Genomic DNA, 13,182 nt, shown 5'->3' on the forward strand with positions numbered 1-13,182 from the left:
CAAGTCTCTGAAGAAGCTTATTTAGAGGGGCAGCCACAATATGAAGATGCGAATTATGTCAACAACTCGTAAGGGGGATATCAAAGGCAAAATTATCTAGGTCCCGGTAATCACCCATGGCAAAAACCTCAACAATAATTTCAAGGAAACAATTATGGAAGAAATGATCAGGGCAATCCAAATCAAGGGAATTACAACAACTATAATTATGGCAACAAGAGCTCGAACCCCTACATCCCACCTAGGGGGCAAGCATCTAATTCCCAACAGTGGAGAGATAATTCAGCTAGCAACTCTGCTGGAAACACGTCTAATGATTTTGCGGAACTAAAAAGTATGATGCAGAAAATGCTAATGAATCAAGACAGAACAGAGAGCACAATCAAGGGAATGTCTCAGGTCCAACTATCTCATTCAGCTTCCATTCAGAAGCTTGAAGCGCAATTCAGAGACCTTTCCCGAGAAGTGCATACTCCTCAACGGGGACAACTACCGAGTGATACAGTTCCAAATCCAAAAGGTAGTGGAGTAAACTCTGTGGAGAATGTACTTGCTATTAGCACCAGAAGTGGAAAAATACTTCAAGGTGCTAATAAAAAGGTGATTGATCTGGAACCAACTGTTGAAGAAGAAGCGCAGCCTGATGTACCTGATGCTATTGTAGAGGAAGAAGCAGAGGAGGAAGTCCCTATTGTGGCTGAAGAGGAGCAGAATCTTGAAAATCTCAAGGCACAAGGAGATAAACAGGAAGGGGGAAAGGCAAAACTTTCCGGCGCTCTTCGCCCTTTGAGCCAATTGTTTAAATCTTCACCGCCTTTTCCTCAAAGGCTAGTGAGAAAAACAGAAGATGAGAAGTGCTTGCGATTTTATGATCAACTCAAGCAGTTGACGATGAACATTCCTTTCATGGACGCTGTCCAAGAAATGCCTGGCTTTGCTAAATATTTGAAGGATCTTTTAACGAAGAAAAAGAAGCCATTGAAACACGACACTGTGGGTATCACTCACCGCGTTAGTGCTATTGTTTCCAAGACCACAGTGCAAAAGAGGGAAGATCCTGGAGCATTCACAATTCCATGCACCATAGGGCAGCAAGATTTCGCCAGGGCTTTGTGTGATAACGGGGCGAGCATAAATATTATGCCCCTGGAAATTTTTAAGAGATCAGGGCTAGCAATGCCAAGGCCAATTACCATGAGGTTGCAGATGGCTGATAGATCGATAAAAAGGCCAGTGGGGGTAGTTGATGATGTGCTGGTTCAAATCGGGGAATTCCTACTGCCGACAGATTTCATGATTCTTGATTGTGCTATTGATCAGGAAATTCCTATCATTTTAGGAAGACCTTTCGTTGCGACAGGGAGGGCTCTTATGGATTCCGAGAAGCAAGAGATCAAGTTCCGGGTGAATGATGAGGAGGTGACTTTTCACGCTAGCAAAGGCAAGAAATTACCTAGTCCTTATCAAAGTATTTCAGTCATAAAATCTGTTGATGAGGTGGATGAAGCAGTGGAATTTAAAATGGAGGAAGAATGCTTGAGTGAAGCATTATTGGCCGTCTTGGTGAATTTTGATGCCGAACAAATGGAGGGATATATTGAGACAGTGAATTCACTCACCGGTCTGGGGTCTTACTCTTATGAGCCCAAGAAACTGTCTCTTGATTTAGAAAAACGAACAACTCCTCCAGCAAAACCATCAATTATTGAGCCACCGAAGTTGGAACTCAAGCAACTTCCATCCCATCTTAAATATGTGTTTCTTGGAGCAAATGCTACTCTTCCAGTTATTGTGTCATCACTTCTGAATGAGGGCCAAGTTCAGAGACTCATCGCAGTCTTGAGGAAACATTTAAGAGATTTGGGTTGGACTATTGCAGACATCCGGGGGATTCCCTTCGGAATTTGTGAGCACAGAATTCAGTTGGAGGAGGAAAGTTCACCAAGTGTTGAACATCAGCGAAGATTGAATCCACCGATGCAAGAGGTGGTAAAGAAAGAGATTATTAAGTGGCTAGATGCTGGGGTGGTTTACCCAATTGCCAATAGTCCATGGGTAAGTCCAGTCCAATGTGTGCCAAAGAAAGGGGGCATCACTGTTGTCCCTAACTAAAAAAAATGAGTTGATTCCGACAAGAACTGTTACCAGTTGGAGAGTGTGTATGGACTACCGGAAGCTGAACACGGCATTGTGCAAAGATCATTTCCCTATGCCTTTTATTGATCAAATGCTTGATCGGCTAGCTGGAAGGTCTTATTATTGTTTCTTGGATGGGTACTCAGGATACAACCAAATCAACATTGCATTGGAAGACCAAGAAAAGAATACTTTCACTTGTCCCTATGGAACATTCGCTTTCAGCCGGATGCCATTTGTTCTTTGCAATGCTCCGACTACTTTCCAACGATGTATGATGTCCATATTCTCCGACATGGTTGAAAAGTTTCTTGAAGTATTCATGGATGACTTCTCTGTGGTGGGAGATTCATTCGATGAATGTTTAGACCATCTTGATCGGGTACTGCAAAGATGTGAGGAGACAAACCTCGTTCTCAACTGGGAAAAATGTCATTTTATGGTAAAGGAGGGAATTGTCCTTGGCCATAAGATTTCAGAAAGAGGGATTGAGGTTGATCAAGCCAAAATCGATGTGATTTCACAACTCCCTCCGCCCATTTCAGTAAAAGGAGTTCGGAGTTTCTTGGGACACGCTGGATTCTATAGGAGGTTTATCAAAGACTTCTCCAAAATTGCAAACCCAACGTGCAAACTCTTGGAAAAAGAGTCCAAATTCAATTTTGATGAGAAGTGCATCAAGGCTTTCGACGAGTTGAAGCTGAAGTTAACCTCCGCACCTATTGTTGTGTCCCCGGATTGGTCACTGCCCTTTGAATTAATGTGTGACGCCAGTGGTCTTGCAATTGGCGCTGTGCTTGGTCAGCGGCTAAACAAGATCCTGCACCCAATTTATTATGCCAGCAAAACATTGAATGGAGCTCAATTGAACTATACAGTAACAGAGCAGGAAATACTTGCCATTGTTTATGATTTTGAAACGTTCCGAGCTTATTTGTTGGGTGCCAAGGTAGTGGTTCACACTGACCATGTTGCATTGCGCTATTTGATGGCGAAGAAGGATGCTAAGCCTCGGTTGATAAGATGGGTCTTGTTGCTATAGGAATTTGACTTTGAAGTCAAAGACAGAAAAGGGTCCGAAAATCAAGTAGCTGACCATCTCTCCAGACTTGAAGCACCTGGGAGACCGATTGATGTGCTGGATATTGATGACACTTTTCCGGATGAAAGAGTCTTGGTCATCTCCAATGATGTGGCACCATGGTATGCCAATATTGCCAATTATTTGGTAACTGGCATCGTTCCTGAAGAGTTGAAGGCATATCAAAAGAAGAAACTCTTGAGAGATTGCCGACAGTTTTATTGGGATGAGCCTTACTTATTCAGGACGTGTGCTGACAATATGATCCGGAGATATGTGGCGGAATCTGAGGTGATGGATATTTTGAAGGCGTGCCATGATTCTCCGGTTGGTGGACATCATAGTGGAAATCGAACCGCAGCCAAGGTGCTAGAGTGTGGCTACTACTGGCCAGCCATTTATCGTGATGCAAATATGTTGGCACGCTCTTGTGATAAATGCCAACGCCAGGGCACGATAGGTAGGAGGCATGAAACTCCGATGAATTTTGTTCTTAAGGTGGAGCTCTTTGATGTATGGGGAATTGATTTCATGGGGCCCTTCGTGAGCTCCTACGACCTGAAATACATTCTTGTTGCGGTGGATTATGTCTCTAAATGGGCGGAGGCAGCGGCCTTGCCTAACAATGATGGTAGGAGAGTCAATGCCTTTCTAAAAAAGAACATCTTTACTAGATTTGGCACTCCTAGAGGTATTATTAGTGATGGTGGCTCTCATTTCTGCAACAAACCATTTGCTGATCTTCTTGAAAAATATGGCGTGCATCACAGGGTTGCCACTCCATATCATCCTCAGACGAGTGGTCAGGTTAAGGTCTCAAACAGAGAGATAAAAAGCATCTTGGCGAAGACGGTCAATGTAAATCGCACTGACTGGTCCAAAAAGTTGGATGATGCTTTATGGGCATATCGCACGGCGTTCAAAACGCCTATTGGGACTTCACCGTATAAGTTGGTATTTGGGAAGGCATGTCATTTGCCTATTGAGCTTGAGCATAAAGCCCTTTGGGCATTGAAAAAGCTGAACATGGACTGGCATGAAGCAACAAAACTGAGGTTGTTTCAAATCAACGAGATGGATGAATTTAGGTACAATGCCTATGAAAGTGCAACACTGTACAAGGAGAAGATGAAGTACTATCATGATTCGAAGATCCTAAAAAGGGATTTTCAGCCAAAGGACTTGGTCTTGTTGTACAATTCACGCCTAAAGTTCTTTCCGGGCAAGTTAAAGTCTCGGTGGTCTGGTCCTTTTGAAATCGCAAGTGTTTCCCCGAATGGAAGCGTCATTGAGGTGAAATCCGAGGATGACACTCGGACTTTCAAGGTGAATGCACAAAGAGTGAAGCATTACCATTGGTGTATTGATGATGGTAAGGTCGTTGATAGGTATCATTTGAAATACGGTTCCTGAACTCGAAAATGAGGTATCACGTCGAGCTGTGACGTTAAACCAAGCGCTGTGTGGGAGGCAACCCACATTTACCGCTTTGTAAGTAGTTTAAATTTTGTATCTCCTTTGTGTTCTTTTGTGTTTTTGATATGCTAATGTGTTAGGATTTTGACAATTGAAGAGGTCAAATAACTGCTGATTTTTCCAGACGAGACGCTCCACGTTACGGCCCGTAACGCATGTTACGGTTCGTATCATGGAGCGTAACAAGCGAAAAAGAAAATCAGAAATCACTGAAGGATGGATGAAGAGTGTTACGGTCTGCGTTACGGACCGTCGTACAGGTTACGGACCGTAACACATGATCGTAACTTTGACAAAAATCTGGGCATGCACTGGAAATTTTGCACACGTTACGCCAGGTAATACGGACCGTAACACGAGTTACGGTCCGTAGGCTGTATTGCCAGGTCATTAATGAAACAGGGAAACGGGGTCGTTTAGTTGACCGTAACACGTGATACGGTCCGTATCTCGTGTTACGGTTCGTAACAGGGAACGTAACCGTCGGGCATGTTTAAATACATGACCCGAATGTTACCAAACATTTTAAAAAAAAAATGAACCTTTGCCTTCTTTCTTTTAATTCCCTCTCTCCCATTAACTCCCTTCTTTTTCTCTTCATCTCCCCCTCTCTACATCTCCCATTCTCCTTAATATCTTTCTCAACATAGTTGCTTTGTTATCGTTCAAACTCCCGTCGTTGCATTTCGAGTTTTGTCTAATCATCGTCAACGATCAGGTATTACCATGTTTTGCCTCTCTTTTCTCTTCTATTAATCGACAACATTGCATCGTTCATGATTTAATTCGTATGCACGATTTTGTATTTGTGGGTTGATTGCATTGCACGAATTTGAATCCCCATTGAAAATTTGCGCGGGATTTCACAATGGTTAGGGGTTGGGATTGATATGTTTGCTGTTTAAGAGACTCGTGGGCACAAGAACATTGTTTCCCACTGAGTCGGAGGGCATTCCGATTGAAAGTTTCATTTATAAAGTTCCTAAATTTGTTTGCCCACAAACTGTTCGATAAAAGGTCTCAATGAAAACTTTGTGAAAACCGGGTGAAGTCTGAGTAACCCGAGGTACGTGAGCGGATAAAATGTTGTTTTACACCATACCCAAGAAGCATTAAGTTGAAAATATTGGCCTCGTGCTTAAAATGAGAAAATTTGGCCAAGAAATTTATCTGTTAAGTCGATGCCCGTCGTTCAATGTTACGGCCGTAACGTGTGTTACAGACCATAACATCACACCGTAACACCGAGAATTTCCATGCAAACTTTCTAGAAATTTGAATGATGTTACGGTGAGATGTTACGGACCGTAACCCAATTGACGGTCCGTAACACCACATCGTAACATCGATGATTTCCATGAAAACTTTCTGGAAATTTGAAGGATGTTACGGTGAGGTGTTACGGACCGTAACACGTGCGACAGTCCGTAACCTCGGACTGTAACTCCTATGATTTTTCAGAAAACTTTCTGGAATTTTGGGTTACTTTACGGTACCATGTTACGGACCGTAACGCGTATGACGGTCCGTCAAATGTGTTACGGTCCCTGTGTTAGAAATGAACAAACTGCGTTACGGTTGAATGATACGGCCCGTAACACTATTGACGGTCCGTAGGCTATGTTACGGTGCCTGAACTAATTGAAGCCATAATTTGAACCAATACACTGTGTAATTGAATAGCTTCTCGTGTATTATATCTAACTTTACCTTACACAGGTAGGGGTAAACCAAGGCAAGCAAAGAAGGCTTCACCTAAGGTTGCGGAAAAAGGAAAAGGTCGTGCTGCAAGCAAAGTAACCTCAAGGCTACGCGATGATGAGCTAATCAAGGACGCCAGGACTACAAAGCAGCCAGTCGCACCTAGCAGGCCAGCCCCACCAGTCGCACCGAGCCGGCCAGCCCCACTATCAGAAAGTTCCTCCTCGGCTGAGGAGTCGAGTTCGTCGAGCCAGAGTGAACCCAGGCTGGCTGCCACCCCACCACACCGACTTCAACCATCTATTAGACAGCCTATTGCGGAGGATCGTGAAAAAAAGCGCGAGCAGGAAAGGAGAGAACTTGACATTCGGATGCAAGCTATGAATGAGAAGATCCACCGGTTTTCTGTGGAGGGATCTGAAGAGTTGTACAACAAGGGGTGTGAGCTGGTAAAGAATGAGGGGCAGGACCCAAGGCGGAGTATTTTCGAGGAGAGGACCGTCAGTTTCGACGGTCTCGATGGTTATCCAGGCATTCGTGACACTATCCGCTTCCATAAGTTAGAGTTTCTGAAAAACCCTGTGGGGTCTTACATCCCGGTTTTTGTTCGGGAATTCTACGCTTCGTACGGGGCTGCTGTATTCAAAGCACTAAAAAAGGTGCAGCGTGCAAGTCAAGTACCGGCAATGACCGAGGTAATAATGCGAAAAAAGAAGATAGACATCTCTCCGACGGCTATCAATAGAATACTATTCGGGGAGGATTATATAGAGCCTACAGCAGCGGAAGAAGGGGAGTTTGTATACAAAATTGAACAGAAAGATACAATCTCCGTCCGAAAATGGGTGGCTTCAGTTATTGCACGAACAGCAGATCCCGAATGGGCCATGGTGCCAAAGTTGATAGCCACCGCGCGAATTTGGAAAAACACCCTCACGCCAGAGGCAAAGTTTTGGTGGCAGATTGTTCTATTTCGCATCCGTCCTACCCAGACAGATAATGTTTTGACTCCGGACAGGGCTGTTCTTGTAGCTGCCATTATGTCGAGGTATAAGATCAACTTCGGACGACTGATAGCAGCAGATCTCCGAGAAAGAGCCACTCAACCGGCCACTTCCCTTATTCATCCATGCCTGCTTACGCTATTATGCTTGCGTGCAGAACCATAATCCCTACCCCATATCGATCACAGTGTGATCGCCAGAAGTATTTATGACATCACAAAGGGGAAGGATGATGTGTTGAGCCAGGGTTCAATGCCATCTGCATCGTCTTCTGAGGTCCCGGAGGGGCCAACGGGATCAGATGTTATACCCTTGGCTATCATGGGTGCTGAGGAAGATGCTGCGGGTCAGCCCACAGATTTTGAGGCTCCACCGGCTGCTCATGCTACACAGCCCATGCCAGCTCCAGCCGCACCTACTTCGGGTGGTCCTACCTCGTCGACTGGAGCGAGCCCAGCACCAGCTCAGCTAATACCGGGAGTCCCACCTGAGCTTGCGAGAAAAATGATGTTCAATAGGGAGAATTTTGGGGCAGTGGTCCTGCAAGCAGATCGCACAGATAGGCAGGTCAAATAGCTCAGGACTGAGCTGAAATTGTACACTAAAAGAGCCATTGATGCTGCTTTGCGGCCAATCAAAGAACAACTGGCTGATGACCACCTACGGATCCACTCTCGGATAGATGGTATTGAGAACAGAATGACTGAGCTGACCAGGACACACCCTGCTATGGAGTTGGGCGCTATTCGAAGTGAGTTGCGGTCTGTCAAGGATGATGTGCAGAAATTGAAGGCCCAGGAAGTGGCTGTGGCGACGGACCAGCTTCCTAAAGTACACACGGAGTTGGTACAGAGCCTATATCAGCCGGTTCAAAGCCTACTAGGGGATGATGACATCGAGGACATGGTTGAGGAAGAGCACGACGAGGAGTTGGAAGAGGATATCCCCTCTTTGGCCACAGGGAAGCGCAGGAGAGCCTCGCCAGATGATGAATACCTCGAGCCCATTCTCCAGAGCCTTGATCCATTTGCTAATTTGCGCCCACAGAATGAGGAGGAGGAGCGGCGTACTTTGAAGAAGATCCGCCAAGAGTCCCGGATGAGTTCTGACACCGCAGGAGCTACTTCTAGCTCAACCCATCCCATTGAGTCGGCTCACCATGCTTCTCCCCCACCCACTGTGACTGGGACTTCCAGTGTTGGCCGACCTGACACCACCAATGCTCCACCTCGTGATGCTGCTGCAGATCCGAGCGCCTAGTGCGCTCCAGGGAGGCCCTCCATTCTTTTGATGCATTATATTGATGCCTTGAGGGCAATGCATGGTTTTAAGTTGGGGGTGTGGGTAATTGCTGTTGTTTGTTAGGATTGCTGTTTTGGTATACTGGATATTGTTTTTATTGTTTTTGTTTTTGGTGGATATTTGTGATAGTAAGCATGTGTTTCGGACAACTGTTATTGTTTGTGTTTTTGTTGGTAGTGTTTTTATTATTAAGTATGTGTTAGGACCTTCTTCGGCTATTCTTTGTTATGTGTTCTATTCCCGAAGAATGCTATGTGTATGTTGAACCTGGCATGTTTAGGATGTTTAATATAGAAGTAAAGTAATGATGACTTAAGTGGTGGTGGTCCGTGTTTCTAGCATAGATAAAAGTGTTTTTTACAGTTCAATGATATCCCTCCGAAAAATAATTTATGATGTACATCAAGAATGAGTTGTTGATATTGACATGTATCGTTCTTTTAATGACATTGCAAAGAAAGGGTGTTCATGCATGTGAAATCTTCAAACGGAAATGAAGTCAGAGTATTTAAACAATCCTTATGCCATTGTGTTGTGAGTTCTTAGTTTCTATTTGCATATGATGCTTGTAATCTAGAACTTGCCCGGTTGGTCGTGCGTGAATTCTAAGGAGAGTTTGATTGTGAAATGATATTAGGCTTTCTTTGTATTAACCCCAAAGTCTGTTTATCTTAAATGAGCCTAGCCCGTACAGAAAATGATCCCTAGTCTCCCATTTTGAGCCTATAGACTTTTTCTTCGATTAACCGTGAACTAACCTCTTTCCCTTCTGTGAATAAACCCATTTGACACCAAGTCCCTCCTTGACACTGAAGAATGGCAAATGAGGCTAAAAGCCTAAGTTGGGGGTAACAAGTGAAAAATGCGGAAAATGAAGCTAAAAGGCCTGTTGGGGGTGATCGCGAATATTAAGGGGCATAATTCAGCGTGGATAGAAATATATATATATATATATATATATATATATATATATATATATATATATATATATATATATATATATATATATATATATATATATATATAGGTATATAAGCTCTAAATAAATCCACGCTGAAGATGGAGGGTCGGAAATGATAGGAAGAATGGTGAATGAAGTCAAAAAGAAGTGTCGAGGAAGGTGAGTCACCGATATCCAAATATTCATCTTACCCGTCCCTAAGCCAATGTTACAAACCCAAAAAGTCCTAATGTGATCCCAATCAAATTGTTCAAAGTTGAAGGCATGGAAAATAAAGGCAAGCCTATGGTATGTGCACGCATGGTATGCAAATTTCTTTGTGAGTGTGAGTGTCCTTCTGTCTCTTTAGTCTTCTGTCCCATTTATGTTGTAAAAGTGTGTTGGGACATTCTTTGGTCTATGTGAGGGCATAAGCATTGTAGGTTTCAAAGTAACTGACTTTCCGGAAGTTGAAATTCGTGTGCATAGAGACCCCCGTACTATGATTGTGTCATCAATTAAGGTTGCATAGTGAATTGAAATTTTTCTGAAATGTGCGTCTTGTGTCACAAATAGGAGATGGATAAGAGCCTAAATAATTTTCTTGGATTGAAGAGTCCGTGCTAGAAGCACATGCCAAAACCACCGTAGTCGTTATTATTTTGCTAAGATGTTGTGTGTTAGTAGTGAGTCTTATTGTATTTGCATGAGGACAAGCAAAAGCTTAAGTTGGGGGTGTTGATGTGCCGTGAATTTCGGCACATTTTATGCCTTTGTAACTAGACGTGTTGCTTGTTTTTAAGTGTTTTTACATTGTTTCTTATGTTATTTTTATGTTTTATAGGGTTGGTTAACCAAGGATCGGAAATGAGATGAAATGCTGAAAAACAGATAAAATTGGAGCTAAATGATGGTCCGTACCTCATGTTACGGACCGTAACGGGATTCGTAACTCAGGTTACGGTTCGTACCATTGAACCGTAACAGGACCTAAAATTCCAGAAAGTTTTCATTGAAACCATTAGTGTTACGATGAGGTGTTACGGTCCATAACATATCACCGTAACATCAGCCAAATTTCCAGAAAGTTTTCATTGAAACCATCAATGTTACGATGAGGTGTTACGGTCCGTAACTCATGATACGATCCGTAACATAACACCGTAACATCAGCCAAATTTCCAGAAAGTTGCCAAGTGATGTAACAAGTTACGCCTCAGAATGACGGTCCGTAACACAGGTTACGGTCCGTCGCATGGTGGCCGTAACAACAAGTGGACAAATGACGAAATGAAGGACGGACCGTAACCTGAGTTACGGTCCATAACTATACCGCGTAAGGGCACTTTTGTCCAGAAACTTGGCGCGAATTGTGGCTCTATAAATACTTAATGTAGGGTTTTAATTCAGCAGCCAGATATATTTTTGAGAGCATAAACTCTAGGTTTTTCATATTAGAAGTTTTTGGAGCATTTAAAGTAAACTACTTCACTTCCATTCCACCTTGTAATTGTATTGTAAGTATATTATGTCAACTTTTAAGCTTTCTTTGCTAGTCAAGATTATGAGTAGCTAGTTTTAAAGCTAAGGTTGTGAGTCCCATGATGGATATTATGTGAATGAGTTTCTATTATTGATATATGCATAATGGTTGTTGGTATTTATTCAGTTTTTGTGATTTAGCGTTGGGTGATGATTGCAAGCATTATCCTAAGCCATTATATTAACTTTTCTTGGGAAAGAGAGTGTATTGGTAAGATTGAATGACAATGACTCGAGGCGTTAACCCTCGTTTAATAGACTAACTTAGGGATAAGAACAATTCTAAATTGGCATTATTGGTCATTCTTCGATTGCAACTCTTTTACATTTGGAAGAATCATAAAGAGGAAATACGACTTAACTGTTGGAAAACATTAAGAAGTCCTTAAGAGACCAAGTGCATATTCATAGAACAACCATTAGGAGTATATCACATTGAAACCTGAAGCATAATATCTAATCACATTGGGGAACACAACCTTAGTCTCTATTTCGCATTAAATACAATTTCAGTCTAAATACTTAATTACATTATTCAACAACTATTTCAAACTATCAGGAATAGGATTAAAGCTTTTAAATGCTAGTATCGCATACTATTAGTACTCTTTTCTCTCCATATTCCCTGTGGGATTCGACCCCAACCTTGTTGGGTTACTATATTTGACAACGTCCGCTTTACATCATTAATAGGTGTAATTTGAGCGTATCAGAAACTTACTTATCCAGAGTGATTAGTCCTTGCTTGCAAATCACACAAGTATATTCATGCATGTTTTCATGATATAGCCATTCCCCATTTATGGGGGATTGTTGGGATTTATTAAAGTCACCAAGTAGTGAGCTTTAAAGATGAAAGTGTGAATTGGGAAATGGAGGGAAACAAAATTCAAGGGAAGTGAAATTTTGGAAATGTGACTTTTTCAAGCGAGCATTCTACCACATTGGTGGTGGAAAGTGCTATGTATATGCTTATATTTAGAAGCACATCCTCTAGCTCATAAAGGGTTAAGAAGAGGACTTCTCTCGCGCTGTCGTCGTCGCTCAGCTTTGGACTTAGATTTGGTTAAATGATCTGATTGATTGATAATCGTTTTGGACTAAATTTTATTTTCCTTTTTCATTATTTAATTTTTCTTTTCCTAATATTAATTCGCGCATTATTTAATTAATTCGTAGAATAAATTAATATTTTCCCAACGGTCTTAACTGATGACCAAACAGTCACCTTCTTCCCGAACATGTACTTTTGCTTCGCCTCATTTTTATACACTGAAATCACTGGAAAAAAGTTCAAACTGAAAAACTCCCCTCTCTTCTGCATTCTGCATATTTTTCCAAACAAAAACGTAAGTGTCCAGTGTGATCTGCTGCTGCACTTTGAGTTTGCCGAAGTTCTGTGATTTGCATTGCGGCTATTGCAGAATAGTTTACGTTCCATCCTGAGAGAAATTAATCCATTAACCTTGGCAACAGTGAGGAGATTATATTTCTTAAGGACACACAGCAAACTTGTGAGCTCGGAAATTTTCTGTTTCATCTAATTTCTGTCTTTAACGTTTTTTCTGGTTTTATAAAACAGAAACTGATTTTAGTAAATTACTGTTAACAATTACTGGTTGTAGTAAATTTCTGATAAATTACTGCTTGAACACTTATAGATATAACAGACCACTTCGCAAATCACAGGGACAAATGTGAGTCAGTGTTGTAACATCGAGGGCATGATTATTCTTGAAAACAATGAGAATATGCTTTACTTAGAGAAGAGAGGAAATGCTAATAGTAGTAATAGCAAAATTTTGAACCTTTTTCATGTTTTTTTAATTTTACATTCGTTTATCCATTTATAATTTACTATTTACCCCTTAATCTATTACTTGTTTTTTTGGAAAAATCATATAGAATTCGTTTTAAGGGAAAATTACGCTTCACGTCTACGGGGAGAAAATAGTTACGCCACGTAGCCCCTATGTTACCTGATTTAGCGCATATTTATG

The sequence above is a fragment of the Lycium barbarum genome, chromosome 10 (assembly GCF_019175385.1).
Source record: "Lycium barbarum isolate Lr01 chromosome 10, ASM1917538v2, whole genome shotgun sequence".
Classification (NCBI taxonomy): Eukaryota; Viridiplantae; Streptophyta; class Magnoliopsida; order Solanales; family Solanaceae; genus Lycium; species Lycium barbarum.